The 27,491-nt window shown below is 53.9% G+C and overlaps 1 protein-coding gene across 1 annotated transcript in view; it reads right to left on the bottom strand.

Moving 5' to 3' along the window:
- Positions 1-13,934, bottom strand: part of LOC140408928 (probable tRNA methyltransferase 9B) — a 91,138-nt gene extending 77,204 nt beyond the window's left edge. Inside the window, exon 1 of the mRNA XM_072496829.1 lies at positions 13,722-13,934. The gene's annotated coding sequence lies outside the window, so the exon portion shown is untranslated. The remainder of the gene's footprint in view (positions 1-13,721) is intronic.
- Positions 13,935-27,491: the final 13,557 nt, after the last annotated feature.

Genomic DNA, 27,491 nt, shown 5'->3' with positions numbered 1-27,491 from the left:
CACTGGAGTTTGGAAGAATGAAGGGGAATCTAATTGAAATGTGTAAAATTCAGACAGGGCTGAACAGACTAGATGAGGGATGATGTTTTTTCTGGCTGGTAGGTGTAGAACAAGAGGTCACAGTCTGTGGATGCGGGGTAGGCCACTTTGGACTGAGATTAGGAGACAAGGGTTGCCATTGTTCGAAATTGGCTGGAGCAGACCGACCGCCTGCTGGGTCAAGACACTGGCGAGGCTGGAATGTTAATGCAATGCAAGGAGTATTACGTTCCAGACGTTTGAGGTTTTAGTCTTCGTTAACTTTGAAATTCCTGGATGGCAGTGTGTAAATAGCTGCAACCATCTTCTCAGCTCAGCAACTGTCCAATTTGAAAAGTTCAAAAAATGACTTTATAAAGTAGGCCAGCTGACGAATTTATACATATTTTTTCTTTCACGTCTCGACCATGACAGTGTCAAGGACACCCAGGACCCTTTGTGCATCAACATTTCCCAATCTATCACCATTTAAATAATACTCTGTCACTCTGTTTTCCTACTGAAGTGGATAACTTCACATTTACCTACGTTATACTGCATCTGCCACATATTATCCACGTAATACGGCATCTGTCATGCCAGTTGGTACTTGGAAACTTGATCGATTTATTCTACAGTTTGGCATCGATTGGGCAAAATGCTGACTGGGAGGGGAAACTTTGGAGAGAGTCCAAAAATCGGATTCCGTCAGCTGGAAAAGTTTGGAATTTTCCCCTCACTACTTTCATGACAGGTTGACGGTTTCCCACTTATCCTTGGCGCGAACGCCATTTTCATATATTACCATCTCATGACTGCTCATTAAAATGGTTACTTGCCGGAATCACCTCCCAATATAATGTCGCGTCAGTGGGAAATTAGACTGTTTTGAAATAAGTGGCATACAGCTGGTGGCCCTCTCTTCACTCGTGACTTTGGGGTGAGTGCAATATTCAGAGCCGCCTCCAGGTTTATACCAATGCCAGTGAGATGCTACAGGGGTGCCGCTATAGGGTTGCCCTGCTCACAGGCTTCCTCTGTTCCTCAGAACTGCATCATCTGGGCTTAGGCAGAGCTGCATATGAGACATAGACCAGCATTGTGACCAGGGTGGGGCCGGGGGGCGGGGGGCGTGGGACGCAGAAGACAGGGTAACAATGGGTAATGGTGGAGATGGAGAGGGCAGGGGGAAGGAGGAAGGAGACATGGGTGATAATTGCCAATGGTGGGGTTGTGGTAGGGGAAAGAGGAATCAAAGACCCCTCCCACCCGGCTACTCACTCTTCCAACTTCTTCCTTTGGGCAGGAGATACAAAAGTCTGAGAACACGCACGAACAGATTCAAAAACAGCTTCTTCCCCGCTGTTACCAGACTCCTAAAAGACAGTCTTATGGGCTGACCTGATTAATACTACACTCCTGTATGCTTTACCCGATGGTGGTGTCTTTGTGTTTATATTGTGTACCTTGTGTTGCCCTATTATGTACTTTCTTTTTATTTTATTTTATTTTCATGTACTAAATGGTCTGTTTGAGCTGCTCGCAGAAAAATACTTTTCACTGTACCTCGGTACATGTGACAATAAACAAATCCAATCCAAGGAAGGAGATATGGGCGGCATGATGGCACAGTAGTTAGCACTGCTGCCTCACAGCTCCAGGGACCCGGGTTCAATTCCGGCCTTGGGTGACTGTCTGTGTGGAGTTTACACATTCTCCCAGTGTGGGTTTCCTCCGGGTGCTCTGGTTTCCTCCCACAGTCCAAAGATATTTAGGTTAGGTGGATTGGCCATGCTAAATTGCCCCTTAGTGTCCAAAAGGTTAGGTGAGGTTACTGAATTGCGGGGATAGGGTGGGGGCACGGGCTTAAGTAGGGTGCTCTTTCCAAGGGTCGGTGCAGACTTGATGGGCTGAATGGCCTCCTTCTACAATGTAGGGATTTTATGTTAATTGCCAATGATGGGATTGTAGTGTAGGAAGGAGGAAGGAAACTCGGGGGATAATTACCAATGGTGGGGTTGTAGTGGAGGAAGGAGGCATAAGGGACAATGAGTTATGGTGAGGTTGGTGGGAGGAGGAGCGGTGATAATGGCAGACAGAGAGGAGACCAAGGGTGGGGAAGCTGGAGCCTGGCATGGAAGACTAGAATGCAGACCACAGAAGAGAGTGGTTGGGAATTGAACTGTATGAATGGGAGGGGACGCACACAGACCCAGGGGTGGTTGTGCTAGTGTGGCACAAAAGAGGTGGATTGTACAGAGACTTATGGAGCGGTAGGGGAGTAGAAATGATATATGAGGGATGGGATGCACAGAGATTCATGGAGAGGGTGAAGGAGGGAGACTGTGTTTTCATCCGTTAAGATGGAATGGGAAACGTCATTGAAAGACAGTCATAGCCCTTGGGCTAAGAGGTCGGAATGGGAGATTAACGGCAGTCCTGGGGTTTTGCGGGCCATGCTACAGGGCTATGTATGGCATGCACATCGTAGTCCCTATCCAGGGAGGGGCAAAGCCTTTGTGCCCAACTGTGATAATGCACAGCTTGGTGGGAATTGAGTGGTCATGGTCCGACAGACACTAGCCTTGATCTTGACTGGCTTGGTACTGGGCCGCAAATGGGATGATGAAGCTTCAGGGAGATCTTTGCAGCCTGTAAAGGAGGAATACGTAAGACACATAGGCTTGAGATGGGGAGGGGTGTGGACACAAGAGCTGAATGTCAGAGGTGAGGTGAGAGTGACTCCCTTGATATCAAAGCAGCATTTGACCGAGAATGGCATCAAGGAGCCATGGCTAAACTAGAGTCAATGGGAATCATGGTTGGAGTCATACATGGCATAAAGGAAGATGGTTGTGGTGGTTGGAGGTCAGTCATCTCAGCTCCAGGGTATCACTGCAGGAGTTCCTCAAGGTAGTAGCCTTGAGCTACTTAATCAATGACCTCCCTTCCAACATAAGGTCAAAAGTGGGGATGTTTGTGGATGACTGCACAATGTTAAGCACTATTCACGATTCCTCAGATAATGAAGCAGTCCATGTCCAAATGAGACCTGGACAATATCCAGGCTTGGGCTGACAAGTGGCAAGTTACATTTGTGGTACACAAGTGCTAGGAAATGACTATCTCCTACAAGGGAGGATCTAACCACTGCTCCTTGACATTCAATGGCATTACCATCACTGAATCACCCACAATCAACATCCTGGGGGTTACCATTGATCAGAAACTGAACTGAACTAGCCATACTAATGTTGAGGCTACCAGGGCAGGTCAAAGGCTAGGAATTCTATTCTCCTGACCGCCCAAAGCCTGCCCACCATCTACAAGGCATAGGAGTGCAATGGAATACTCTCCACTTGCCTAGAAGAGTGCAGCTCCAACAACACTCAAGAAGCTTGACTCAACACCATCCAGGACAAAGTGGCCCGCTTGATTGCTGTCCCTTCCACAAACATTCAAACCTTCCACTACCGACGAACAGTGGCAGCCGTGTACACCATCTACAAGATGCACTGCAGTAACTCACCAATGTTCAAATGTTCCAAACCCACGACCACTACCATCTAGATTCTAGAATGACAAGAGCAGCAGATACCTGAGAAACCCACTCGCTGAAGGTTCCCTTCCAAGTCACTCACCACCCAGATTTGGAACTATATCACTGTTCCTTCACTGTCGCTGGGGCAAAATCCTGGATCTCCCTTCCGAACAGCACGGTGGGTGTAACTACACCTCAGGGACTGCAGCGGTTCAAGAAGGCAGCTCACCACCACCTTCTGAAGGGCAGTTAGGGATGACCAACGACAGCCACATCCCATAAATTAATTTTTAAAAATAAATAATATTCAATTAGCTAGCTATCTGTTAACAAGGAAATGGTTCTCAAGATCTATTATAGCAGAACACTTCACCTACAAATCAATGATGACCTCACGATTATACCTTAATTGCTGCTCTAGTAGTCATGCTGTCTGTCTGCATCTTTTTGTTAAAATTTAGAGTACCCAATTATTTTTCTTTTCCAATTAAGGGACAATTTAGCATCGGCAATCCACCTAACCTGCACATCTTTGGGTTGTGGGGATGAAACCCATGCAGACACGGGGAGAATGTGCAAACTCCACGCGGACAGTGACCCAGGACCGGGATTCGAACCCGGGTCCTCAGTGCCGCAGTCCCAGTGCTAACCACTGTGCCACGTGCCGCCCATCTGTATGCATCGTAACGCCAGTTTTAACAACGTTACTGCAAAAAAATATAAAATATGCCAATTTCTTACTTTCATCTCAACATCTATTTGAGCATCAAACTTTCATTTCCATTCTCCAGTTATTGTCTTCCTGATTATCTGCCAGAATGTTTGAAGGGCATAATCTTGCACTTGACGTCACCTTGTTATTAATCCACCGAAAGCAATTCTCTCCAATAAGGATTATCCAGTCAGCGATGTATTACAGGTGCACAGATATCAATATTAATAAAGTAGCTATTCATTCTCTGTGCCTGTGATTATTATCAGGCTATTGGGGGAGTGGGAAACACAAACAAGTCTCACTGCAAATCCACTTTTCGGCTTGGGTCACTGGATAATGATCAGAAGCAGGAACTTTAGCTGATTTTTCCTCTCCTTAATCTAAGGACAATCGGCTAACTCAACACAAACAAAGTATGAAATCTTTGATGGTTCCAGTCGGTTTAATCAAGTGGTGCATTTACCTCATTAAAATGCTGGGAAGCTCACAAAACCAGTTTTTAGTGCACAAATCTTAAGGCATAGCACATGCAAAGTAGACCTCTGAAGGGCTTAAAGTTAATTGTTCTAATTGTTGCTCAATTTCTTTGATAAATTTTAAAATAAGCCAGATAAAATTGTGCAAGTTCGAACATTTTTGCAAAAATATTCTGTACAAAACAATTTATTAGGCTGTCCCATGCTGGTTCGCTCTATTAATTTAACAATATCACTGCAGAGATGTATAACTTGCTTCTGAGAAGGAGCACAACCGAGTGAACTGTGTAATTACCTAATTAAATTGAAAATGAACTAAAATGTCGCAATAAATTGTTCAGCTGCTGTTTAAGGTTAATCTCTTCACAAGTACAAATCTACTCTTTGGTCTGAATGAAATGTTTCCTGCAGTGGAATTAATGTGGGTGTCTGTTTTCATTGCTGGCTCCTTCTATTTGTGCAGACCGTTCAATTTTACATCTGTCTGGCAGTCAGGAAATGTAATGCAATGAAATCTTGAACACAGAATGAAAGGGTTATCAATGCAGCAACAAGCAAAGGCGAAACAGACAACCAAGCAACAGATTCACTGGGATCATGCACTGTGTCGGTATTGACCAGTGTAAGTGATAACTCAAGACTACATTTTTTATTTAAATACCCCACATGAGCTGGGCCATTGATTTAAGCCAATTGGCAATAGCAAATGCAATGATTGGCCAAATAACTTTTGAGTTACTCGCTGCTTCCTATCCGGTAAGCCTACTGGAAAGTGTATATGTGTCAACATTGGTTAAGGGCAAGGACAGTCTCTCCACTTTGAAAGGCATACCAATATTCACTATGGAGTCTCCACATAAAGAACATTAATTTAGTTAAGGCACTCTGGAGGATGGAAAATAACCATGATGGCATCCACTTGCATGACTCAGCATATTCAGGAGAGGGGAACAAAAAGGCAGTGACATCTAGGGTTTACAGTAACATCCAAACAAGAAATGGAAAGGTTTTGTGGTGATTTTCCCTTTAAGGGCAACACAGTAGAGTAAGGGTCACCTGGCCTGGGTGACCAATCGGGGCTCCGAGTGGGGAATCACCTCAGGGGGAGGAGGCATTGCAGAAGCAGCTACGGACATGCTGCTGCACTTGTAGATCCTTGTAAATAAATCCTTTGTTGTTCACTAATGAATGGCTGGATTCTCCGTTCCCCCAGCTGCGTGTTTCTCAGTGGCTTGCCGTTCGCTAGTGGCAGGATTCTATATTCCCGCTACATGTCAATGGGATTTCCCATTGAAGCCACCCCACGTCACCAGGAAATCCATGATGGTGTTGCCAGCGGGAACGGTGAACCGCAACGGCCGGAAAATTCCAGTCAAAGTCTCTGAAAGTGCATCATTACAGGTATCTAAAATGAAGGGGAGAAAATCCATTCACAGCTCACACATGCAATATGCTGCTCCGGCCAATGCTTTCAGATTTTGATGTACTGTTCAAAGATTTTCCTAATCCTCTTGTATCCTCAAACCATTGGGGCAGGTTTCAATCTCTCTTCTGTGCAGAAAGGAGAAGAGCAACCAAGTTTCTGTCCCGTGGTCTGGTTTCCTCTAACTCACTGGCACAAGTGTCAATCACACGATTGTACACGAAGGACCATCATAGAATGTGGTTCCACTAAATTACAAAAGTAACCAAAGAATTTACATTTGCACAGCACCATTCACGACATCCAAGCTGCTCCACAGCCAATGAAATACTTTTAAATTAAATCACTGTTTGGAATGTAAGGAAACACAGGAGTCAATTTCCATACAGCAACATCCAACAAACATCAATGAGATAATTGGACTTTAGTGATGTTGTTTCAATGTAAACGTTGGCCGTGGTACTGGGAGAAACCCCTATTTCTATAGAGCCACTAAATCTTTTGCAACTCCCTATCAGGGAATATAGGGTCTCAGTTTAACATCTATCTGAAATATGCCACCTCGAAGAATATAGGACTCCGACAATGCTACACTGAATTGTCAACTTCAATTCCAGATTTTCCAACAGGCATCAGGATTCCGGAGTCAGGACCAAATGAGGGTCCTGAGCCCACACACCTCAGCAACGAGACTGGCATCACAAACTTCCGGAAGGCGGTTACTTAATTAGCCACTTCTGCACTTGCCGTACAATTCAGGACGGTGGGCAGCTATCAACGCTTCAGAGGACCAACAGCTCCATTGGGAGAGGCAGCCACTGCTGAGGCAGCTTGGGGGACTGCAGGGCAACTCGACATGGAGGCATCCTGACTGGCCCGCACAGAATAAAGAATCAGTGGTGTGAGGATATAAGAGGATTTGAGAATTAGGACATTATTTGAACAGTGCATCAGATTCTGATAGCACTGGCTGGAGCAGCATGTTGAAGCCTTTCAGGGTTATGGATGTGAATGGACTTTCTGTCCTTCATTTTAGATCCCTGTAATGATGCACTTTCAGAGACTTCATTAGTGATCTACAAGAGCAGCAGCATGGCTGCAGATGAATCTGGAATGCCTCTGTCAAAGAGAACTCCTCTCCCTTGGGTGATTCCCATTCTGAGTCCTGATTGGTCACCCAGACCAGGCGACCCTTACTCTACTGTGAACATAGAACATAGAACATAGAACAATACAGCGCAGTACAGGCCCTTCGGCCCACGATGTTGCACCGAAACAAAAGCCATCTAACCTACACTATGCCATTATCATCCATATGTTTATCCAATAAACTTTTAAATGCCCTCAATGTTGGCGAGTTCACTACTGTAGCAGGTAGGGCATTCCACGGCCTCACTACTCTTTGCGTAAAGAACCTACCTCTGACCTCTGTCCTATATCTATTACCCCTCAGTTTAAAGTTATGTCCCCTCGTGCCAGCCATATCCATCCGCGGGAGAAGGCTCTCACTGTCCACCCTATCCAACCCCCTGATCATTTTGTATGCCTCTATTAAGTATCCTCTTAACCTTCTTCTCTCCAACGAAAACAACCTCAAGTCCGTCAGCCTTTCCTCATAAGATTTTCCCTCCATACCAGGCAACATCCTGGTAAATCTCCTCTGCACCCGCTCCAAAGCCTCCACGTCCTTCCTATAATGCGGTGACCAGAACTGTACGCAATACTCCAAATGCGGCCGGACCAGAGTTCTGTACAGCTGCAACATGACCTCCCGACTCCGGAACTCAATCCCTCTACCAATAAAGGCCAACACTCCATAGGCCTTCTTCACAACCCTATCAACCTGGGTGGCAACTTTCAGGGATCTATGTACATGGACACCTAGATCCCTCTGCTCAGCCACACTTTCAAGAACTTTACCATTAGCCAAATATTCCGCATTCCTGTTATTCCTTCCAAAGTGAATCACCTCACACTTCTCTACATTAAACTCCATTTGCCACCACTCAGCCCAGCTCTGCAGCTTATCTATATCCCTCTGTAACCTGCTACATCCTTCCACACTATCGACAACACCACCGACTTTAGTATCGTCTGCAAATTTACTCACCCACCCTTCTGCGCCTTCCTCTAGGTCATTGATAAAAATGACAAACAGCAACGGCCCCAGAACAGATCCTTGTGGTACTCCACTTGTGACAGAACTCCATTCTGAACATTTCCCATCAACCACCACCCTCTGTCTTCTTTCAGCTAGCCAATTTCTGATCCACATCTCTAAATCACCCTCAATCCCCAGCCTCCGTATTTTCTGCAATAGCCTACCGTGGGGAACCTTATCAAACGCTTTGCTGAAATCCATATACACCACATCAACTGCTCTACCCTCGTCTACCTGTTCAGTCACCTTCTCAAAGAACTCAATAAGGTTTGTGAGGCATGACCTACCCTTCACAAAGCCATGCTGACTATCCCTGATCATATTATTCCTATCTAGATGATTATAAATCTTGTCCCTTATAATCCCCTCCAAGACTTTACCCACTACAGACGTGAGGCTCACCGGTCTATAGTTGCCGGGGTTGTCTCTGCTCCCCTTTTTGAACAAAGGGACCACATTTGCTGTCCTCCAGTCCTCTGGCACTATTCCTGTAGCCAATGATGACATAAAAATCAAAGCCAAAGGTCCAGCAATCTCTTCCCTGGCCTCCCATAGAATCCTAGGATAAATCCCATCAGGTCCCGGGGACTTATCTATTTTCAGCCTGTCCAGAATTGCCAACACCTCTTCCCTACGTACCTCAATGCCATCTATTCTATTAGCCTGGGGCTCAGCATTCTCCTCCACAACATTATCTTTTTCCTGAGTGAATACTGACGAAAAATATTCATTTAGTATCTCGCCTATCTCTTCAGACTCCACACACAATTTCCCATCCCTGTCCTTGACTGGTCCTACTCTTTCCCTAGTCATTCGCTTATTCCTGACATACCTATAGAAAGCTTTTGGGTTTTCCTTGATCCTTCCTGCCAAATACTTCTCATGTCCCCTCCTTGCTCGTCTTAGCTCTCTCTTTAGATCCTTCCTCGCTACCTTGTAACTATCCATCGCCCCAACCGAAACTTCACACTTCATCTTCACATAGGCCTTCTTCTTCCTCTTAACAAGGGATTCCACTTCCTTGGTAAACCACGGTTCCCTCGCTCGACGCCTTCCTCCCTGTCTGACCGGTACATACTTATCAAGAACACGCAGTAGCTGATCCTTGAACAAGCCCCACTTATCCAGTGTGCCCAACACTTGCAGCCTACTTCTCCACCTTATCCCCCCCAAGTCACGTCTAATGGCATCATAATTGCCCTTCCCCCAGCTATAACTCTTGCCCTGCGGTGTATACTTATCCCTTTCCATCATTAACGTAAACGTCACCGAATTGTGGTCACTGTCCCCAAAGTGCTCTCCTACCTCCAAATCCAACACCTGGCCTGGTTCATTACCCAAAACCAAATCCAACGTGGCCTCGCCTCTTGTTGGCCTGTCAACATATTGTTTCAGGAAACCCTCCTGCACACACTGTACAAAAAACGACCCATCTATTGTACTCGAACTATATATTTTCCAGTCAATATTTGGAAAGTTAAAGTCTCCCATAATAACTACCCTGTTACTTTCGCTCATATCCAGAATCATCTTCGCCATCCTTTCCTCTACATCCCTAGAACTATTAGGAGGCCTATAAAAAACTCCCAACAGGGTGACCTCTCCTTTCCTGTTTCTAACTTCAGCCAATACTACCTCGGAAGAAGAGTCCCCATCTAGCATCCTCTCCGCCACCGTAATACTGCTCTTGACTAGCAGCGCCACACCTCCCCCTCTTTTGCCTCCTTCTCTGAGCTTACTAAAACACCTAAACCCCGGAACCTGCAACATCCATTCCTGTCCCTGCTCTATCCATGTCTCCGAAATGGCCACAACATCGAAGTCCCAGGTACCAACCCACGCTGCCAGTTCCCCTACCTTGTTTCGTATACTCCTGGCATTGAAGTAGACACACTTCAAACCACCTACCTGAACGCTGGCCCCCTCCTGCGACGTCAAATCTGTGCTCCTGACCTCTATACTCTCATTCTCCCTTACCCTAAAACTACAATCCAGGTTCCCATGCCCCTGCTGCATTAGTTTAAACCCCCCCAAAGAGCACTAACAAATCTCCCCCCCAGGATATTTGTGCCCCTCAGGTTCAGATGTAGACCATCCTGTCTGTAGAGGTCCCACCTTCCCCAGAAAGAGCCCCAGTTATCCAAAAATCTGAAACCCTCCCGCCTGCACCATCCCTGTAGCCACGTGTTTAAATGCTCTCTCTCCCTATTCCTCATCTCACTATCACGTGGCACGGGCAACAACCCAGAGATAACAACTCTGTTTGTTCTAGTTCTGAGCTTCCATCCTAGCTCCCTGAAAGCCTGCCTGACATCCTTGTCCCCTTTCCTACCTATGTCGTTGGTGCCAATGTGGACCACGACTTGGGGCTGCTCCCCCTCCCCCCTAAGGACCCGGAAAACACGATCCGAGACATCACGTACCCTTGCACCTGGGAGGCAACATACCAAACGTGAGTCTCTCACGCTCCCACAAAATCTCCTATCTGTGCCCCTGACTATAGAGTCCCCAATTACTAATGCTCTGCTCCTCTCCCCCCTTCCCTTCTGAGCAACAGGGACAGACTCCGTGCCAGAGGCCCGTACCCCATGGCTTACCCCTGGTAAGTCGTCCCCCCCACAAGTATCCAAAGCGGTATACTTGTTTCTCAGGGGAACGACCGCAGGGGATCCCTGCACTGACTGTTTTTTCCCAGTCCCTCTTACAGTTACCCACCTAAGTGTTCCCCTTAAAGGGACAATCACCACAAAACGTTTACATTTATTTTTTGGGTGTTACTTAAATCCTCCCCTCTTTTGATTATGCTGCCTCATGTAAGAGGATGCCCTTATGGTTATTTTCCATCCTCCATTGTCAGCAGGGGCATCCAAATAGAGGGGAAATTCCTGCTCAGGATCAAACACACCAGTGATTTCAGCCTTCCATTCACACAGTGTCGTCATTAGGGCATGGAGCCTCTGAATTTGATTTCCTCAACATCCCTAGTCCTTCCCCGTGCCATCCTGCCACAGGGAGGCCACCTCAATTGAACAGGCAGTGCTCATATGATTCTGCCTGCAGAATCATAGATTATCATAGAATTTACAGTGCAGAAGGAGGCCATTCGGCCCATCGAGTCTGCACCGGCTCTTGGAAAGAGCACCCTACCCAAGGTCAACACCGCCACCCTATCCCCATAACCCAGTAACCCCACCCAACACTAAGGGCAATTTTGGACACTAAGGGCAATTTATCATGGCCAATCCACCTAACCTGCACATCTATGGACTGTGGGAGGAAACCGGAGCACCCAGAGGAAACCCACGCACACACGGGGAGGATGTGCAGACTCCGCACAGACAGTGACCCAAGCCGGGAATCGAACCTGGGACCCTGGAGCTGTGAAGCAATTGTGCTAACCACAATGTTACCGTGCTGCCCAGTCCTTCCAGACTTGGTATAAAATCACTCCAAATTGGAGGCTGGACTACTCTAGCCCTACCCGGTGAAAGTACCCTGGCAGTGAGAATGCATCAAGGAGAGGTTACAGTGAAGCTCCCTCCTATTTTCCAGCACCCCCAACGTTGTCTCTACTGGAGATCCAGCCCAATGCTTTTATGCCATATTAGAAATTGAGCCAGAATCTCCTGTTGCAAAGGCAAGGGTGCTACACTGACATTGAAACATAGAATCAGTTCCTCATAGAAGGAGGCCACTTGGCCCATTTGTCCATGCCAGCCAGAACAACCCAGCTGGAGCCACTCCCAGTACCTTTCCCCATAGCCTTGAATACCTTTTCTCTTCAGGTGCTTATCCAATTCCCTTTTGAAACTCCCGATTGTAACTGACTCCACCACACTCTCAGGAAGGCCATACCAGACCCTAATGCTTTTCCTCATGTTGCCACCGGTTCTTTTGTCACTTATATTAAATCAGTATGCTATGGTTCTCAGCCGTGCCGTCAATGGGAACTCTTTCTATCTACTTTGTCTAGACCCCTCATGATTTTAAGTACCTTCTATTAAATCTCCTCTCACCTTTCTCGAAGAAAACAAATCTATCCATGAAACTGAAGTCCTTCATCCCTGGAGCCATTCTCATAAAATTTCTTAGCATCCTCCTTAAAGCCTTCACATCCTAGAATTGCCCAGAAGTGACAGAATGCTCCAGTTGAGGCCACACGTGATACTGCTCATTCTTCCTACCAAAATGTACCACTTTGATTCTCTGGCCCGGCGCGGGGCTCGGAGAATCACACCCTTTGTTTTTACTTCAGATTTCCAGCATCTGCAGTATTTTGCTTTTATTGCTAGTACTGACCACTGCAGAGCCCCACTGCATACCTTCCTCCTGGTCAACAATTCACCAGTGCTCTCTGTTTCCTGTCACTCAGCCAACATCGTATGCCATGCTGCTACTTTCCCTAATATCTTTTTTAAAAATAAATTTAGAGTACCCAATTATTTTTTTCAATTAAGGGCAATTTAGCATGGCCAATCCACCTAACCTGCACATCTTTGGGTTGTGGGGGTGAAACCCATGCAGACACGGGGAGAATGTGCAAACTCTACCCGGACAGTGACCCAGAGCCAGGATTTGAACCCGGGTCCTCAGCGCCATAAGCAGAAATGCTAACTACTGTGCCACCATGCTGCCCCACTTTCCCTAATATCTAACACAATCACCTCAAGTTAACACCATAATGTTATTACTGAAAGAGGTTCTCAACAAAAAGGCACTCCAACAGATTTCTTTTCACTACTCAGTTGGCAAATAATCTTTTACTGGCTTAAAAATTGAAGGGTTTTTTTTTGCAATTGTCCCTTTTGTTTTTCAGTGAGTTGGTCACGAGAGATCATGGTTGTGTATCTACAGATACCAAATCTACAGAAACATCCTCATTAAAAATTGTAAAGCTTCCAGAGGGAGAAGAATAAAATCAGCTGCACATCATTTATGCCACAGTGATAACACGCACAATTTTTACACACCATGTTGCTATTTTGCATATTTGCAAGCTAACACTCAATAATTTATGACAAATTTCTTCATGAAAACAGTGCCCTTTTAAATATCATGAATAAAACTGACTAGTGTGAAGCAAGAGCATATGTGGTCCTTAGCACAGGAACAGTGAAAATGATTTTTGTCAAGGATTTCACGACTGCCTTTTAACAGATACAGGCTCACAGGAATATTTAAGTTGCATGACCCCTGTCAGTGCAAAATCAGTAAGAATCAGAAGTTTATTATTTGTAAAAAGAAATGGTGTCATCAATTCACATCAAGTGACAATCTGCTACAAAAAACTGTTGTGCTGAATGGTACATCACAATTAAAATACTGTAAATTACAAGATGAGTTCTGACAAAATAATCTGATTCGAATCAATTACAAAACCTCTTTACCTGTTAGTGAAGATGTCCCTGATGTCTCTTCAGTTCTTAGTAAAGCCATGACGCATGAGACCACTATAGAAATGAGCATAAATTGAATCAGTTAAACTCTCCATTTTTTCAGAGCAGCTTCAGCAGTCAAAGGCTCCAGAGAGCTGGAATAACCTAGTTTGGTAGTGTTTATCTATTGCATTAGCTTGTATTGAGTAGGCCATGAAGTGCAGAGCAGGCTCTTCCCGCAATATTCCAAGCAGATCTCAGCGCTGGAAACATACAACAAGGAGACAGTCCCCACATATCAACTGAAGCTTTGTAATTCAGGTGATGTAGTAAAACCCTTTGCTGACAGCCTCCTCAGTGTCTTCTGGGAAAACATTTTCCATTCAGAGCAGCCTGCCTGGCTTTTGCGTGAATGGCATTGCTACAAGGCTCACAGTCGATGGAACGCAAATTCTCCACTGACTTTCAAGGTAATCCAAGTTGATCTCAGTGACCATTAAAATAATTTCAGTTCAGGATGATTTCTTGATTTCAGAATTTTTTTCCTTGTGGATGATACCGTGGCTTCAAACCTCGGCACGGTTCTATTTTCCTAATTTATTCAGAAAGACAGTGTCATTGGAGCTAAATCAGTGAAACAATTTGCTATGTGCCTCTTAAAGTGGCAGTGAGGTTTCACAGTTCCAGGATGATAATATATTAATAAGACACTGGCTGGGGTTGCTAATAACATTAAGATTGTAAAATGCTGTTTGTACATGTCATGCACCTTGCACTCAGGAACTATTTTATGTTTATGTCTCTGTAATATAAATTAGGAAAAATCACTGTACCATATCATTTTTTTGATAGAATATTTACTCACGATATTTTACTCATATAAATGGATGACAGTTCTATGCAGTATAAAACAGCAAAGCAACAACAACAGCTTGCATTTAAATAGCATCTTTAGCACATTAAAACTTTTCAAGGGCTTCACGAAGTTAATATCAAACAGAATTTTACCTCGAGCCACAAAAGGAGTTGCCAGTTCAGATTATTAAAATCTTGCTCAAAGACATGAGCATCTTAAAGAGGAAAAGCGAGGTAACGGTTCAGATAGGGTTAGACAGGAAATTCATGAGCTTATGGTCTCAAGTTTAAGAACCTTCTCCCCCACCCTCCAGCAGGGGTCAATGGCAAGGGTGGCACAGTGACACAGTAGTTGGCACTGCTGTCTCACAGCACCAGGAATTTGAATTCAATTCCGGCCTTGGGTCACTGTCTGTGGAGTCTGCACGCTCTCCCCTTGTCTGCGTAGGTTTTCTCCGGGTGCTCCGGTTTCCTCCCACAGTCCAAAGATGTGCAGGTTAGGTGGATTGGCCGTGATAAATTGCCATTTAGTGTCAAAGGGACCTTTGGACTTGAATGGGCTGAATGGCCTCCTTCTGCATTGTAGAGATTCTATGATTCTCTGACACATGGGGATGGTATTAAATTGAGAACCATAGCAGCAGCACCATGCCCGTTGCTCCTGCATCCAACCCCTACCAACCCTGAGGGTATTTTGGGGGGAGCATCGGACATCGCCCTTGCCAGTGGACGAATTGAGACCCTTGGGTAACTAATTAATGAGCATTTAAGGACCTCCTTTCACCACTGCTGGGTAGCTTGACTGCCTGCATACTGGAGGGTGAGGTCGTAGACATGTCTTCCACAAGGAGTTCAGATGAACACTTTGATGGGGTGTTATGTGGGAGAAATCCGAGGAATGTGCACATTGAGGCACTGGGTGCTGTTATAACCTTCCCGGATCCTATTGACTGGGGACAATTGGTTACCCCATGACGGTCTTTTGCTTTGATCAACTAATTATACTAAAAGAAACATATTCATGGACAAATTAAAAGGGGCCATTCCTGATAGGGCCACTGCCCCAAAAAAACAAAGAGCAACAGAAACTTACCAAACGTTCAATCAAAATGTGACTAAGAGGGTCTGTAAAGCAATCCAGTCCCTCCAGCGCCCACCAGGCACGGAAGGCCTTGATGGTGCCTGTGGACACCACATGCTCCCTCTCCAGGGACGCCCAGCTGTAAACATAGCTGTGGAAGAGGGGGCGACAGTCCGGCCAGACGACTTCCTCGGTCGCCTGCTGCCTGGATCTGTTAATGGCAAGTTTCACCAGGCCCAGGAGCAGGTTCACGAGCAGGTCCTCTGCCTTCTCCACCCCTTTCCGCATCGGATGCCTGTAGATCAGGAATGTGTGGCTGAAGTGGAAACAAAACTTCAAAAAAAGGATGGACAAGAAACTAAAAAGGGAGTGCAGCCTAAAACATTCACCATAGACATGGATCACGGACTCCACAAGACCGCAAAAGAGACAGGATTCTTGGCAGTCCATGAACTGGTGCAGACGCTGGCAGCACGGCACTGCTCCACCCCAGGTGCCCAAGATTGAGGGGCAGGAAACCTCGATAGAGGGACCTTCAGTGGCGGCCTCCGCTGATGGACAGTAACAAGGCACGCCGGGCGACGCCTTGGAGATGAAAGGTGTGCAGCAGCAGCCTGTACAGGAAACCCCTCCACATGGTACAAAAGGGTAGTTACTCCATGACTCTTGGGGAATGAGCTCCCCTAATGCTGTGTAAATAAAGTTACTTTCTGTTTGACTCTACAAACACATGCTGGATTCTTCATGGCCCTCACAGCTGTATTGGCAGACCTACCAGTCAGCCTTGTGTCATTGTTAAGGAGTATAGAGGAGTCGGGCTCCAATGTGGCACAGGGAATATCATAGTGATTGGATGCCATCCTCCCCAAAGTGGAGGTGATGGCCAACCCCAAGGCAGCACCTTCAGACCCAACCACAATGCATGTCCAATAGCCAACAATCTTAGCTTCCACTGCAGCACAGGCAGAATCCTCCCATTGCTGAAGTGCTGCAGTGGATATTGAGGTGGAGGTCATGAGATGAGTGTTTGTTGTCATGCAGACACAGACTGTTGGCATCTCAGTGCTCAAACAGGAATGTGGGTTCTCGCATAAGTCCTCCAATAGACTACTGGGATTGCTGAGTTGCTGCCATGGGCAGTGGCTGGGTGGATCTTGAACCTGCTGTCTTGTCTCAGAATGTCAGTAATCTTGTGTTGGCCACAGCCATTCCACTGGTGGTCTTGCTGCTACCTCTCAGCAAGCCAACCAAGACTGCTGTGGCACAGTCGCAAGCTGTACCCTCAAGCTCAAGCTGCAAAGCTAATTGCAGTCTCCACCAGTAAAAATGATCAACCTTCAAATGTCAAGCTTGAAATTTGAATAATAATTTTTTGTTTGTAAAAGTGGATGTTATTTGGATAAAGATGTAAAGGAAAGGTTATTGTCGATGGCCTTTACTTTAGGTTTTTTGCTTAAGTGCTGCTACGATAGATGGGGAGGTGGGAATTGTGGGGCCATAGTAGTGAAGTGACATTGTCCGATGGAAAGAGAATTCTCAGCAGGCACCCTCAGACAGCCAGTCTGTGGTGAAGGTTTCCTGGATTCCTCATCTTTTCCTCCTCTTCTTTTTCCTCCTCCTCCTTCTCTACCTGAGGGTGGCCTCAGGATTTCTGGCAGCCTTGGCTGCATCCCCGTGATGGCAGTGTTGTGGAGGATGCAGCAGACCAGCGTAAACTTAGAGACATATTCCACTGAATACTGAACTCTCCTCCCAAGTGATCCAGGCATTAGAAGGCAGAAGAAGTGTTGTTCCAGCCCACCAATAATCTGCTCCATTATTGTTAAACTGAGAGTAATTAACAGAGGTATTCACGGGTCTGCACAGACCAAATTTGAAAGACATGTGTCAAATTAGCCTTAAAGAAATTGAATATCAAACTGGCCCATGCTGTTCGAAGTAATTTTATTTTAATTTATTCTTTCATAGGGATGTGAGCATTATTGGCTAAGCAAGCACTTGTTATCTGTAGGGTTTAAATGTTTGGTGTTTGAGTGTGTGTGTCTGGTATATGGGGCGTCATTCTCCGACCCCCCAGAGGGTCGGAGAATGCCCGTTGGCCGCCGTGAATCCCGCCCCCGCCCCTGCCGAAGTCTCCGAAGGGAGAAAAGTCGGCGGGGCGTTAATGGCACCGCTGCCGCGGAGAATGTCACGGGTCTGCGCAAGGCAGCCGATTTTCGGCCTGCCGATATTCTCCCTTCCGGATGGGCCGAAGTCCCGTCGACGTGATGACCGTTCACGTCGACGTGAATCAAACCTCCTTTTCATCGGCGTGACCCGGTGCTCCAGGCTCACGCCGACCAGTGTGGAGGTGAGTGACGGCCTGGGGGGTTGGCTCTGGGCAGGAAATGGCGTGGCCGCAGACTGATTGCGTGAGGAGAGGTGTGTCTCGGCTTGTGTGTGTGTGTGTGCGGCGGAGGGGGGGGGGGGTGGTTAGAGTAGGCTGGGCTCCGGGGGAGTGCCGGGAGGGGGTCCGTGCCGGGGTGTTGGTTGGGGGGGGGTCTGTGGCGGGGTGGAGGTTGGGGGTTGGGGGGGGTCCGTGCTGGGGTGGCGTTGGGGGTTGGGGGGGGGTCCGTGCTGGGGTGGAGGTTGGGGAGGGGGTCCGTGCCGGGGTGGAGGTTGGGGGGGGGGTCTGTGCCGGGGTGGAGGTTGGGGGTTGGGGGGGTCCGTGCCGGGGTGGAGGTTGGGGGGGGGGGTCCGTGCCGGGGTGGAGGTTGGGGATTGGGGGGGGTCCGTGCTGGGGTGGAGGTTGGGGGTTGGGGGGGGGTCCGTGCTGGGGAGGAGGTTGGGGGTTGGGGGCGTCCGTGCTGGGGTGGAGGTTGGGGAGGGGGTCCGGGCCGGGGTGGAGGTTGGGGGGGGGTCCGTGCCGGGGTGGAGGTTGGGGAGGGGGTCCGTGCCGGGGTGGAGGTTGGGGGGGGTCCGTGCTGGGGTGGAGGTTGGGGGGGGGGGTCTGTGGCGGGGTGGAGGTTGGGGGTTGGGTGGGGTCCGTGCTGGGGTGGCGTTGGGGGTTGGGGGGGGGTCCGTGCTGGGGTGGAGGTTGGGGAGGGGGTCCGTGCCGGGGTGGAGGTTGGGGGGGGGTCTGTGCCGGGGTGGAGGTTGGGGGTTGGGGGGGTCCGTGCCGGGGTGGAGGTTGGGGGGGGGGGGTCCGTGCCGGGGTGGAGGTTGGGGATTGGGGGGGGTCCGTGCTGGGGTGGAGGTTGGGGGTTGGGGGGGGGTCCGTGCTGGGGTGGAGGTTGGGGGTTGGGGGGGTCCGTGCTGGGGTGGAGGTTGGGGAGGGGGTCCGGGCCGGGGTGGAGGTTGGGCGGGGGTCCGTGCCGGGGTGGAGGTTGGGGATTGGGGGGGGTCCGTGCTGGGGTGGAGGTTGGGGGTTGGGGGGGGGTCCGTGCTGGGGTGGAGGTTGGGGGTTGGGGGGGTCCGTGCTGGGGTGGAGGTTGGGGAGGGGGTCCGGGCCGGGGTGGAGGTTGGGCGGGGGTCCGTGCCGGGGTGGAGGTTGGGGAGGGGGTCCGTGCTGGGGAGGAGGTTGGGGGGGGTCCGTGCTGGGGTGGAGGTTGGGGGTTGGGGGGAGGGGTCCGTGCTGGGGTGGAGGTTGGGGAGGGGGTCCGTGCCGGGGTGGAGGTTGGGGGGGGTCCGTGCAGGGGTGGAGGTTGGGGGGGTCCGTGCTGGGGTGGAGGTTGGGGAGGGGGTCCGTGCCGGGGTGGAGGTTGGGGGGGGGGGTCCGTGCCGGGGTGGAAGTTGGGGTGGGGGGGTCCGTGCCAGGGTGGAGGTTGGGGGTTTGGGGGGGTCCGTGCCGGGGTGGAGGTTGGGGGGGGGTCCGTGCCGGGGTGGAGGTTGGGGGTTGGGGGGGGTCCGTGCTGGGGTGGAGGTTGGGGGTTGGGGGGAGGGGTCCGTGCTGGGGTGGAGGTTGGGGAGGGGGTCCGTGCCGGGGTGGAGGTTGGGGGGGGTCCGTGCAGGGGTGGAGGTTGGGGGGGTCCGTGCTGGGGTGGAGGTTGGGGAGGGGGTCCGTGCCGGGGTGGAGGTTGGGGGGGGGGGGTCCGTGCCGGGGTGGAAGTTGGGGTGGGGGGGTCCGTGCCAGGGTGGAGGTTGGGGGAATGGGGGGGTCCGTGCCGGGGTGGAGGTTGGGGGGGGGGTCCGTGCCGGGGTGGAGGTTGGGGGTTGGGGGGGGTCCGTGCTGGGGTGGAGGTTGGGGGTTGGGGGGGGATCCGTGCGGGGTGGAGGGTGGGGGTTGGGGGGTGTCCGTGCTGGGGTGGAGGTTGGGGTGGGGGTCCGTGCCGGGGTGGAGGTTGGGGGGGGGAGGTCCGTGCCGGGGTGGAGGTTGGGGGTTGGGGGGGGTCCGTGCTGGGGTGGAGGTTGGGGGTTGGGGGGGGTCCGTGCTGGGGTGGGGGTTGGGGGTTGGGGGGGGTCCGTGCTGGGGTGGATGTTGGGGGGGGGGGGGTCCGTGCCGGGGTGGAGGTTGGGGAGGGGGTCCGGGCCGGGGTGGAGGTTGGGGGGGGGTCCGTGCCGGGGTGGAGGTTGGGGAGGGGGTCCGTGCCGGGGTGGAGGTTGGGGGGGGGAGGTCCGTGCCGGGGTGGAGGTTGGGGGTTGGGGGGGTCCGTGCTGGGGTGGAGGTTGGGGGTTGGGGGGGGTCCGTGCTGGGGTGGGGGTTGGGGGTTGGGGGGGTCCGTACTGGGGTGGAGGTTGGGGGTTGGGGGGGTCCGTGCTGGGGTGGAGGTTGGGGAGGGGGTCCGGGCCGGGGTGGAGGTTGGGGGGGGTCCGTGACGGGGTGGAGGTTGGGGAGGGGGTCCGTGCCGGGGTGGAGGTTGGGGGGGGTCTGTGCTGGGGTGGAGGTTGGGGGGGGGTCTGTGGCGGGGTGGAGGTTGGGGGTTGGGGGGGTCCGTGCTGGGGTGGCGTTGGGGGTTGGGGGGGGTCCGTGCTGGGGTGGAGGTTGGGGAGGGGGTCCGTGCCGGGGTGGAGGTTGGGGGGGGGGGGTCTGTGCCGGGGTGGAGGTTGGGGGTTGGGGGGGTCCGTGCCGGGGTGGAGGTTGGGGGGGGGTCCGTGCCGGGGTGGAGGTTGGGGATTGGGGGGGGTCCGTGCTGGGGTGGAGGTTGGGGGTTGGGGGGGGGTCCGTGCTGGGGTGGAGGTTGGGGGTTGGGGGGGTCCGTGCTGGGGTGGAGGTTGGGGAGGGGGTCCGGGCCGGGGTGGAGGTTGGGGGGGGGTCCGTGCCGGGGTGGAGGTTGGGGAGGGGGTCCGTGCTGGGGAGGAGGTTGGGGGGGGTCCGTGCTGGGGTGGAGGTTGGGGGTTGGGGGGTGTCCGTGCTGGGGTGGAGGTTGGGGAGGGGGTCCGTGCCGGGGTGGAGGTTGGGGGGGGTCCGTGCAGGGGTGGAGGTTGGGGGGGTCCGTGCTGGGGTGGAGGTTGGGGAGGGGGTCCGTGCCGGGGTGGAGGTTGGGGGGGGGGGGGTCCGTGCCGGGGTGGAAGTTGGGGTGGGGGGGTCCGTGCCAGGGTGGAGGTTGGGGGTATGGGGGGGTCCGTGCCGGGGTGGAGGTTGGGGGGGGGGTCCGTGCCGGGGTGGATGTTGGGGGTTGGGGGGGGTCCGTGCTGGGGTGGAGGTTGGGGGTTGGGGGGGGTCCGTGCGGGGTGGAGGGTGGGGGTTGGGGGGTGTCCGTGCTGGGGTGGAGGTTGGGGTGGGGGTCCGTGCCGGGGTGGAGGTTGGGGGGGGGAGGTCCGTGCCGGGGTGGAGGTTGGGGGTTGGGGGGGGTCCGTGCTGGGGTGGAGGTTGGGGGTTGGGGGGGGTCCGTGCTGGGGTGGGGGTTGGGGGTTGGGGGGGGTCCGTGCTGGGGTGGATGTTGGGGGGGGGGGTCCGTGCCGGGGTGGAGGTTGGGGGGGGGGTCCGTGCCGAGGAGGGTGATGGGAGTGCAAGTGAGTTGGTCCACCTGGCCAGGTGCCAGCCTCCAACAGTTGGACCCATGCGGTCCATGCCACCTGGCTGGGGGGAGGTGGGGATATGGGCAATGACATGTCGTCGTTCCCCTCCCCCCCACCAGGCCGTCATGTTTTCAGATCATCCAGCGATGTTGGCCGCCGTGGTGGCAGCCGCTCATGTCTATGTTGCCCTGGATGAGGAGGAGGAGGAGGAGGAGGAGGAGCGTGCCAGAGAAGCGGCGCAGGCTGCCGCAGAGGGGCAGGCGGCAGCCGCCCAGGCTGGAGGGACACCTGACCGACAGGACGAGGAGGGGGAGGAGGACGTCGCGGCCCCACGGCAACGAAGGCACCCGAGGGCGCCCTGTGTGTACCGGCCCCGGCAGTCATACCAGGACCTCACGGACCGGGAATGCAGGAGGAGACTCCGGATGAGCCGGGAAACCGTGGCACACATCTGCCACCTGCTGGCACACCTGTCACCGCGTGGCACTGGCGGGGGACACCTCTCCCCGTGTCCGTCAAGGTTACGGTGGCCCTGAACTTTTATGCAACGGGGTCATTCCAGGTACCGAGTGGGGACCTGTCCGGCATATCGCAGACATCGGTGCACCGGTGCATCCGGGCAGTGACAGATGCCCTTTATGCCATGGCGCACCGCTACATCCGCTTCCCCGTGGACCGGGCCAGCCAAGATGCCCGGGACGTGGGCTTCTCTGCCGTGGCCGGGTTCCCCATGGTCCAGGGCGCGATCGATGGGATGCACGTCGCCGTGCGGCCACCTGCAGATAACAGGGCCGTGTTCACTAATAGGAAGGGGACCTATTCGATGAACGTACAGGTGGTCTGCGACCACCGCATGATGATCCTGCACGTCTGCGCCTGCCACCCAGGCAGTGTACACGACTCATTCGTGTTGTCGCGGTCATCCATCCCCGGCATGTACGAGGGACGCCATCCCCGGCTGAGGGGCTGGTTGCTGGGCGACAGGGGCTATCCATTGTGATCGTGGCTGATGACGCCTATACGGAGGCCACGCAATGAGGCGGAGAACCGCTACAATGATGCCCATGTAGCGACAAGGGGAGTGATCGAGAGGTGCTTTGGCGTGCTGAAGATGCGTTTCAGGTGCCTGGACCTCTCTGGGGGCGCCCTCGAGTATCGGTCAGATAGGGTCGGCCGCATCATTGTGGTTTGCTGCGCCCTGCACAACATAGCCCAGCAGAGGGGCGATGTGCCGCAGGCAGAGGAGGGCGGAGTGGAGGAGCAGCAGGAAGAGGCCCAGTCCTCCCCAGATGAGGGGGATGGGGGCAATGGTCAGAGCAGACGGGGTAGACACAGGCGGGTGGCTGTCCACCGTTACCGGCTGGCCCAGCGGGCACGGGACAGACTGAAAGACGCCCGCTTCACTGACTAGATGGGCGTGGGAATCGGGTAGTATGGCCACAGACCGCACACCATGGCAACAGCCGACCACCCACACCCCCCACCCATCCACCCACCCAGCACCCCCACCCCCCTCCCCAACCCCACCCACCCCACCCGCATGCACACCACCCCCCCCCCCCCCCCATTGCCGATCCACCGGCGGCACAACGGGCCGGGCTCACACAGTTGCGGGTGGACGCGTGTCTATCGCAGGCCATGGAGGATGATGACAACCCGCCCTGCGATGAGCTCCTGGCTCTACATCGTTGGACTATGTCTGACCCATGGCCACAGTACCACCATCCACCCGGACCATCCCTGCATGCGGCTGTGACACTGCAGCGCACGGTCCCGTCCTCTGCCCGGGGGATGTTGATGGCGGCCCAGGGGGAAGGGGGCAGACTCACCTGGGGCTGAGGTAAGACCACCCCTCACACACACACTTGCGCTCAACGTACATCACACGCCCGCACACTTTGGACAGAGCACAAAGGCAGCTTCTGTAGGTGTAACATTGACTTTAATAACCAAAGGAGTTCATGCACGTGCCCTAGCCCCTAAAACTCATCTGTGCCCTGCACCCGTGCCAACTTACTCAGTGTCTAATTGTTTGGCCTTACGGGCCCTTTGACTACGTCTACGTGGTTCCCCAGACGGTACAGCAGAACTGGAGGTGGACTCCTGTGATTCCTGCCCTCTGACTCTGGATCCCTTTGGCGGCCGTTTCCTGGGGCGTCCTGGCCTAGATGGGCCAGGCTGCGGCCCGGGCGACTGGGATGGCGAGCTGCCAGCCTGTCCTGCCCGTTGCCCACCCGATGCACCTGGGACGGAAGGGGGGGAGTCCGAGGTGTCGCGGTGTACCGGGACCTCCCCTACAGAGGGAGCCGGGACGGACCACACCACCTCCTCCTCCCTCGGGGTGCCCGATGGCCCCCAGGCCTCGACATGGGTGGGGGATGCGAACGGACTGGCCATCCGACGCCCCCCCCCCCCCGACATCTGGCGCTGCCAGTTCTGGAGGCCCGTGCTGGTATCGACAGGGGTCTGCAGGTTTGCAGCCATGGAGCCCAGGGTGTTGGCAAACCCTGTCTGTGACAGTGCGACGCCGGCTCGCACATAGCTCCTGGCGCCGATGCCCTCAGCGATGGCCTGCTGAGACTGGGCCATGGCCTGCAGAGACTGGGCCATGGCCTGCTGAGACTGGGCCATGGCCTGCTGAGACTGGGCCATGGCCTGCAGAGACTGGGCTATGGCGTTGAGCGCCTCTGCCATCTGGCGCTGGCACTGGCTCATGGCCTCCTGTGAGAGGGCAGCCATTTCCTGGGCCACAGACGCCGCCTGCACGGAAGGCCCCAGGCCTCGCAAACCGTTCCCCATGTCTGACACCGTCGCAACCATTGCCTCCACCCGTGCGGTGTCAGCCTGGGTGGCACGCATGACCGGGACTACTCCCAGCTCCTGGACGCGGGTGGACTCCTCCACCTGCGACCGCAGCCGCCGCAAGCCGCCCGTCACCCTCTTCGCTCGTCTCCGGGTCGGTGGTTGCATCGGATCTATGTGTGGGTGTGGTAACTCCAGGAACCCGGGATCCATCTGGGTGGCAGATGTTCGCTTGGCCTGGGCTGCCCTCCGACCGCCCGGTCCCTCTGCTGCTCCTACCTCCACCTGCTGTACCGGGACGGCTGTGTTGTGCGCACCAGTGAGTGTACCAGACGCCTCATCACTAAAGTGCCCAACCGTGGTGAGTGTTTCTGCGATGGTGGAGGGTGTTGGTGACAGCAGTGGCGTTGTGTCGTGCTCTTCGTCCCACTCTGAGTCCATGGCACTTTGAGGTGGGGGTTCGTCGCCACCCATCCACTCTGAGTCACTGTCCGGTATTTCGTCTTCCTGGGTAGTGCTGTCCCGGGTAGTGCTGTCCCGGGTAGGGGTGTCCTGGGTAGTGGTGTCCTGGGTAGTGGTGCCCTGGGTAGTGGTGTCCTGGGTAGTGGTGTCCTGGCTCGGATGTGATGGGGGCCTGTGGCTGCCCCCCTCATCGCTGGGTGGTCGCTCCCGCACGTGACGGGGGTGTCGTCTCCCTGTTGCTCCAGGTCTCTCCGTCTCCCGTGGTGTGCGAGGGGCATCCTGCGGGCGTCGCATGCTGGAGGGTCCGGGTCTCTCCGTCTCCCGTGGTGTGCGAGGGGCATCCTGCGGGCGTCGCATGCTGGAGGGTCCGGGTCTCTCCGTCTCCCGTGGTGTGCGAGGGGCATCCTGCGGGCGTCGCATGCTGGAGGGTCCGGGTCTCTCCGTCTCCCGTGGTCTCCGAGGCGCATCCTGCGGGCGTCGCATGCTGGAGGGTCCGGGTCTCTCCGTCTCCCGTGGTCTCCGAGGGGCATCCTGCGGGCGTCGCATGCTGGAGGGTCCGGGTCTCTCCGTCTCCCGTGGTCTCCGAGGGGCATCCTGCGAGCAGTGTGGCATCTGCGGGGATGGGTGCCTGGACGTTTGGTCCTGCGATACACAATGAAGCATGCATGGTTAGACATCAGGCAGTGGTCAGGTGATACGGGGGAGGGGGATATAGGGGAGGGGGGATATGGGGACGGGCTGTCGGTGGCTCACGTGCTGGTGGACCCCCGACCTCTGCATCAGCAACCTCCCGGTCCTCAGGTCCGCCAGCCAGTTCCAGGGCCCTTTCCTCGTGTACGGTCAGTGGCCTCTCATCAGCGGGCCCTCCTCCAGTCCTCACATGCTCCCTATTGTTGTGTGCGCGCTTCTCCTGTGGGGGGGGGGGGGTGGTGGCAGGGGTAAAAGGCAACAGTGTTAGGCAGGTATATGAATGCACGCCATCGGTTGCGCGTGCATTGCAGAGGTTAAGGTTAGGGCTGGATTCACTTGGGGATATGGGGGATATGGGGGAGGGGGGGATATGGGGGAGGGGGGATATGGGGGATATGGGGGAGGGGGGATATGGGGGAGGGGGGATATGGGGGAGGGGGGATATGGGGGATATGGGGGAGGGGGATATGGGGGAGGGGGGATATGGGGGATATGGGGGAGGGGGGATATGGGGAGGGGGGATATGGGGGATATGGGGAGGGGGGGATATGTGGGAGGGGGGATGTGGGGGATATGGGGGAGGGGGGATATGGGGGAGGGGGGATATGGGGAGGGGGGATATGGGGGAGGGGGGATATGGGGGATGTGGGGGAGGGGGGATATGGGGGAGGGGGGATATGGGGATATGGGGAGGGGGGATATGGGGAGGGGGTATATGGGGGATATGGGGGAGGGGGGATATGGGGGATATGGGGAGGGGGGGATATGTGGGAGGGGGGATGTGGGGGATATGGGGAGGGGGGATATGGGGGAGGGGGGATATGGGGAGGGGGGATATGGGGGAGGGGGGATATGGGGGATATGGGGAGGGGGGATATGGGGGAGGGGGGATATGGGGATATGGGGGAGGGGGATATGGGGAGGGGGTATATGGGGGATATGGGGGAGGGGGGATATGGGGGAGGGGGGATATGGGGGAGGGGGGATATGGGGGAGGGGGGATATGGGGATATGGGGGAGGGGGGATATGGGGAGGGGGTATATGGGGGATATGGGGGAGGGGGGGATATGGGGGAGGGGGGATATGGGGGATATGGGGGAGGGGGGATATGGGGGAGGGGGGATATGGGGGATATGGGGGAGGGGGATATGGGGGAGGGGGGATATGGGGGATATGGGGGAGGGGGGATATGGGGAGGGGGGATATGGGGGATATGGGGAGGGGGGGATATGTGGGAGGGGGGATGTGGGGGATATGGGGGAGGGGGGATATGGGGGAGGGGGGATATGGGGAGGGGGGATATGGGGGAGGGGGGATATGGGGGATGTGGGGGAGGGGGGATATGGGGGAGGGGGGATATGGGGATATGGGGAGGGGGGATATGGGGAGGGGGTATATGGGGGATATGGGGGAGGGGGGATATGGGGGATATGGGGAGGGGGGATATGTGGGAGGGGGGATGTGGGGGATATGGGGAGGGGGGATATGGGGGAGGGGGGATATGGGGAGGGGGGATATGGGGGAGGGGGGATATGGGGGATATGGGGAGGGGGGATATGGGGGAGGGGGGATATGGGGATATGGGGGAGGGGGGATATGGGGAGGGGGTATATGGGGGATATGGGGGAGGGGGGATATGGGGGAGGGGGGATATGGGGGAGGGGGGATATGGGGGAGGGGGGATATGGGGGAGGGGGGATATGGGGGAGGGGGGATATGGGGGAGGGGGGATATGGGGGATATGGGGGAGGGGGATATGGGGGAGGGGGGATATGGGGAGGGGGAGATATGGGGGATATGGGGAGGGGGGATGTGGGGGAGGGGGGATATGGGGGATATGGGGGAGGGGGGATATGGGGGAGGGGGGATATGGGGGAGGGGGGGATATGGGGGAAGGGGGATATGGGGGAGTGGGGATATGGGGGAGGAGGGATATGGGGGAGGGGGGATATGG

This window comes from Scyliorhinus torazame, chromosome 3 (genome assembly GCF_047496885.1).
Source record: "Scyliorhinus torazame isolate Kashiwa2021f chromosome 3, sScyTor2.1, whole genome shotgun sequence".
Taxonomy (NCBI): domain Eukaryota; kingdom Metazoa; phylum Chordata; class Chondrichthyes; order Carcharhiniformes; family Scyliorhinidae; genus Scyliorhinus; species Scyliorhinus torazame.
Note: the sequence above shows the minus strand (reverse complement) of the source record. Positions and strands in the feature narration are given on the sequence as shown.